Raw genomic sequence first — 6,434 nt, forward strand, 5'->3', positions numbered from 1 at the left:
GTGAGAATAAAATGTCTTTTTCAGTGGGAAAGCAACTCAAGAAAGTCAGTCCCTGCCAAGCAGCCATCCCACCCACCCCGGAGCAGGGCCATGGGCTCTGCAGCAGGCAGAGGCGAGCTGAGCATGGTGATGCTCAACTGCCCAACCCAGCTCTGATGCCTCTTCCTGCTTTCCCCCCCAGAGAGGCTTTTTTTTCCCCTTTTCTTCTTATTTGCATTTGCCTCACCTCTCAGGAGGACTTATATTTCACACCAGCATGCTGATAGCTACTGAAGACTCATCAGGCTCTTCCCTGCCAGCATCCATCAGGTCTCCATCAGGATCATCCCAGCACTAACCCCCTGCTCTGCAACCAGCTTTCCCGCCAGGCTTCCTCCAGGTCGTTTCTCCACCACCCTTTACCACCACTGTTTGATTCAATTTTCCCAGTGGTTTCACTCAGATGAAAAATGCTTAATTTCTCACCTACCCACTGCCAGACACCAGGGACCACCACCACCGACCTTCACCACCTTTTGGGCATCCTCTCTCGGGCTATCACACATCTTCAATAATGACAAACTGTCATATTTGAAATGAAAACCATCTCTCTCATATATATTCATAGACACCAGCCCCGGCAGATAATGCATGTCTCAATGTGTTCAGTGAAGGGAAAGTCTCAGCAGCAGCTTTGACTCTCCAGATGCCAGCACAGAGGTGCCTTCTCCTGCTTGCCGGCCCCAGCGAAGAGGAATTTTACAGTATCACAGGTTTTACAGTATCACAGCCAGATCTGCAGTCACAGATGGCAGCTCTGGGGAAGGTTTTACTGCTGACTCCTTGTGAGTTTTGAAAGATCCAAAGTAATTATTTTTCCTTAAGAAAATAGATGAATTAATCCTCCTGCTTGGGTTGTGGTTAGTTTTCCTGAAACTGGTATTTTCAAATGATTTCAGAAAGCAAACAATACAGCCCAGCACAATTTTACAAAATCATTCCTAGTCGTGTATTTCAAACACTCCATCAGATTTTCAGAAGTAAACAGACCAGATTTCTGAAGTGCTCAGTGGGTGCTGCTGGCTGTTAGAGAAAACGGGGACGTTGTCTTGGTGCCTCAAAGGAGAGCAGCAGATTTTGCACAGACCTAACACATCAGAGATGAATGCCAAATACGTGCTCTCCCTGAGTTTTAGCTGCACTTTCTTTGCTGAAGCATTCATTTATAGCTCCAAATCTGAAATATGGATAAATCCAGGAAAGAGAACTGGAGAATCCAGTAATGGATGGTGTGGTTCCTGTGCACAGCCACGCTCCTGATGCCAACAATCCTAACCCCTCTGCTCTAAGACTCAGAAAAACATGTGAAAATGCTGGATTTTGCAACATGCAAGCCTCATGCCACAACTAAGAAGGTTTGGTAAAGTGGTTTGATGAGGGAGCCAAGGAACATCCTTACTTTTTCAGATGGAAATGCCTTCTGCGAAAGGCATTGTCAAACCAGCTCTCATAAAAATCACTCCAGTTTCATACAATTTAACGTAAATTAGTTTCATCAGAGGCGATAAAGCAGAAATGCAACCTGAAAGACCTCTAACCTTTGAATGCCAGACTTGGACATCAGCAATGCAGATGGTTCTTCTCTGCAGACGGGCTAACCTCCTTTCTGTGGCTACTCATATACAAGCCCACATTTAGAACACTGTTTGTTTATTTACAGTTCTCTGTTTGACTTTAAAAGCACTTACATTTGGCAGGGGATATCATAGCCAAGTTAAAATGAGTGGGGGTTTGGTCAGCAGCTCCACACGGGAGCATTTCACCCACTGAGCAGAGATAAACTGAGATGGGTGATCAGGATCCTGGTCAGGTCTTCATTTACGGATTAAGTCATTTTATTGCCTGAAACAAGAGAGTACAACTTTATGAGGAGAATACAGAACTTGGGCTTATTTAACTCAAAAAACAGCAGTTTGAGAGAGGATACAACTGTTGTTTGTAAGCGTACAACAAATAACAGCAGGAAAGTAAAATAATTAAGCTAACAAGAACTAGTGGGAATGAGCTGGCTATAAATTATTCAGGATGAAAATGAGAAGAAGTTTCACACCATTAAAGGAAATCTCCATAAAAACATCAAGACTAGCCTCCAATTAGTCTAAATTATCACAGGGGGTTGTTATTTTTTCAAGCTGTGACCTGAATTCCTCTTCCCATGCTCCTGAGCACCAGAGGAGGACAGAGCCTGGGGACACCCCGGTCCCATCTCAGACCCATCTGCATTAGCAAAGGCTGGATGTGGCACTGGGGACCTGTCCTGGGCAGGGACAGCCAGGCTGGAACAGGCACCAGCTGGAGACTGAAAACTTACTGAAATTTCATTCTGGAAGCTTTCAAAGACACTGAAATGCACACACCTAGATTGCTTTCTCTATGTCAAACAGTTTAATTCTGTTCGGTGATATTTATATATGTTTTACAACATATGTCCTGGCATCTCTTATGTTTTCCTTTTTGGTCCAAATTTTACCATCCCTTGAGCTGACATTACATTTTACCATCAAGGGGCCAGGCTGGCAGTGGAAATGAGGTTGTACCTCTACCTACTGTTTGTGAACCAGGGTCTAAACTTTTGGCTCAGACTTTTCTGTAATTTATCATCTACTCTGGCAAGTGAAGCTCCTCAATACAGTCATGCAGCTATTTTAGATGAAACAAGCTGTCACTCAGCACGAAGCACACTTGGACACCTTGGATGTTTCTTGAGCAGGTTCCAATTTTGATGATGGCTCAGTCCCCCAAGACCCAGTTCATTAATGTGTCTGAACCCACAGACACCCTCTTAGGGCTCTGGGGGTGGCCGAACCCCCCAGCACATCAGAGAATGCCCCGGGCAGGATCAGACCCCAGCACAATTTATCAGTAAACTGTGGCAGAAACAGGTACACAAGCATGGCCCAACACACAAATACTCATCCTATGGACTAACAAATGACCTTGGGGAAGAAATGGCCAACAACCTCAGCTCCTCTTAGTTTATGACTTCTTCGTCACTGCCATTAAGCATCCTCAGGCATTTTCTAGGATAGTCAGAGTGTGAATTACAGGATAGAGTAAAAACAGGTTCATTAAATACATTATTATTTTCTTAAACTGTTCCTTATGAAAAGAAATGTCTCTGTGAAACTTTAATAAGACAACGCTGTGGCTCTCATCTAAACCAAGGGTCAGGGCATGGGAAAGACTGGGGTGGCCAACTGCAGTCTGAGTCTAATTTAAACACCAAAAATGGAAAAAAGTGTTTGAGAATGAAGGGTTCACTAGAATAATCTCACCCATGCCATCTTGAAAGCAGGCAGTGCCGGTGACCTGTGATCTTCTGACCAGAAAAGATTTCTAGAAAGCAAAAAATAACCACAATTGGGAGGCAGACGGTGGTTTTGAGCAACATCCCTTCTGCTATAATGCAGTGGGCACAATGCTCTTCCCTCCCGGTGGCAGCAGGCTGATGGCTTCCCCTGGCACCCAGGGATCTTCATCCTACCAGAGGCACTAACAGACACATCTTTAGAAAATACAGCGTCTGAGACAACCGCCAGCAACTTGCAATGTATTTCCTAACTGGTCAATTGTAATTCCTTGAAGCTGCAAATTGTCTTCAACAGTGGCACTCATAAAGCAGTTTTTAACCACTAATTCTCACAAAGCCCTCATAAGGCTGTTACACCCAGAGAAAGTTAGGCCGGCAGAGATTAACTGATTAGCACAGGGTATGTCACAGCTCAGCAGAAGGAACCCTATTCTGCCCCAGTTCTGCCATGTTGCTATTTTATAATAATAAAAACAAACAAACAAACACACCAAAAACCCCAAACCAGCCAAACAAACAAACATGCAGAACCACACCAAGCTAGTTCTGGAAGCCTGTGCTCCAGCAGAAAGTGCCCAGCACCAGACTTTGCTGTGCCACAGGCTCATGGGTAGCCAGCATCACTGCCTCCCGCTCTAGAGTGAGTCATTGCAAAAGGCAAAGGTGCAACACAGAGTGGAAAACCCCAGCTGGAAAGGTTTGGAGCTTGCTGTGCCTCTTTCTGAGGTGGTTTGGTCCTAACAGGTCCTAACAACCAGCTCCTGGTTTGGTCCTAATGTGAACAGAATAAAATCATAAAGTCATTTTGTTTGGAAGAGACCCTCAAGATCATCGAGTCCAACCATTAACCCAACACTGGCACTAAACCATGTCTCTAAGAACCTCATCTATACGTCTTTAAAAAAACACCCAAGGGTAGTGACTCCACCACTTCCCTGGGCAGCCTGTTCTGGTGAACCTTCAGGTGTCCCTAAGGACCCAGGGGTACCCCAGTCATACAATCACCTCATTATCACCACCATGAACTCTCCTCTAAAACTAGATTCCCCCAAATAATCCCACCAGCCTCTACATGCAGAAAGCATGGCCCAATCATGCTTCTATACAGCCATCCCCAAACTTTTCTCCTTTAGACACCCCAAACCCAGAAGGATAAGGGCTTTAAGGGGCATGTTCCGACTTACACATGCCACTCAGCAGATGAAGCACTGATGTCTGACCACGGAACTTTCACTGATGATAAATCCTTTCCCACACACCCAGATCATCCTTTAATGAGCTGCTACAGATCAGCCCCTGCCCGGGGTCAGCTGGTTAAGCATGAGCTTGGCAGAGTCACCTCCATCTACTCCACTGGAGAACCTGGCCTATAGAAACACCAGGCTTGCTTAGCTCAACATATCCCTTATCAAGAAGGACTCTCCTCACAGTGCAAGCCAGGAGATGCGTCAGGGAGAGGCGACTCCAGCCCGGAGATAACATGGATACAGCCGCCTCTGTTCCCTGGGAAATCTGCTGATGGGAGAGAGGGTCTCACGTGGGGGAGCTGCTGTCTGTGGTCATTCAAATCCATGTTGCTGATTATTTGATACGAGGAGGCATGGGTCAGGCTTGCTTTCCCAGCGTGCAGGATGAGCAAGGCTGCAGGAAGTCAGTGTTTTGTATCACTCCACGCAGAGCTTATCCAAGGAAAAGGTACCAAGGACGGGTTGCAGACACACAGTGGACGGCGGGAGGAGAAAAGCCAAGCACAATGATATCATAAAATGCCCCCTGAGTCATTAGCTACGACTCATATCTTTGCTCAAGCTAAAGAAACAAGAGGTTGCAAATAGATGCCATGGAGAAATGCCAAGAGAAAAGGAGTTTCTATTTTACTGACTAGGCTATTGCTGATTAACTACTTTGCAGCTTGGCTTATACTGATGGCTGGATCTGGACACAAAAATCGTTAAATTGTTTCCACTTCAAGTGTGGGCATCTGGGGACCATGAACTGCACAGCAGAGACCTCATCCCCCTCCAAGTCCATAGTGCCCTGATGCTGGCAGCATCGCTCAGGGTTGGGACTGAATAGTTAGAAACAAGCACTCTGGGGGAGGTAAAGGCATACAATACATGTTGACAGGTGCTAATTTGTGCCATAAATATATCCTCCTTCTGATGATATCTGAACTGGTTAGTGAATTTTCATAGCTAAATGGTTTTAACAGGTTTTTCAAGATAATGAAAATCTGTTTAACTAGGGAGTAAATACATTTGTGTAGATCTAAGGACAGAGGAGTGAGGATACAGCTTCAAGGTGACCTTCTCTGCAAACTCAAAACCTGAAAGTTCCAGAATCCATCAAGTAATGAACAATAAAGGAGTAAATAATAAAAGTAATAATCCATAGAGGAAAATGCTGCATTTCCTCTTCCAAACAGCCCCAGTGCTCAGCTTGCTGTGCTACGGTACATGAATACACTTTCTGCCAACACACACATCCCCTTCCACCTTCAGTTTCACACACCATGACTTTCTCAACAAATCATTTTCCTCAAGCATTGCTTAGCAACTCATTTCTGGTTATCAATAACTCCAAGCAGTTCATTCTAATGACCATGCTGGCTTCCCCCACTCCACCCCCCAGCTCTTCCCGTGCTGTTTCTTCTAGCAAGGGACAGCTAGAGACAGCAATTTGAAAGCTCTGGGCAGGTCAACCTGTCCCTTGCTCTTCTTGCTGTGAGTGTGGACCTGCATGATGCTCCTGGGCAGCCAGCACAACTGCCCCAGCCCAAAGCACCCAAGAGGCTCCATGCTCCTGCAAGGCTCTTCCTCTGCATCAACACATCATGGCCTATCCAAGCCTGTTTACAATTTTTAAAAATCGTTTCAGCATTAAACGCCAAAATGCCTCTCTCCCTTGCTGGTGGAATCACGAGTTGCAAAATGAGATTATTCTGCTTGATGTGTTCACCCAGCCCCGGCTGCAGAGAGAGCAGCCCTGCAATGCGTGCGACAGGTCTGTCACCTCCGAGGAAGGTCTGCAGTATAGACTGCCACACGGGCTCCTACATTTTTACATGCTACAGCAGGCATGAATT

Source organism: Columba livia, chromosome 9 (assembly GCF_036013475.1).
Source record: "Columba livia isolate bColLiv1 breed racing homer chromosome 9, bColLiv1.pat.W.v2, whole genome shotgun sequence".
NCBI classification, from domain to species: Eukaryota; Metazoa; Chordata; class Aves; order Columbiformes; family Columbidae; genus Columba; species Columba livia.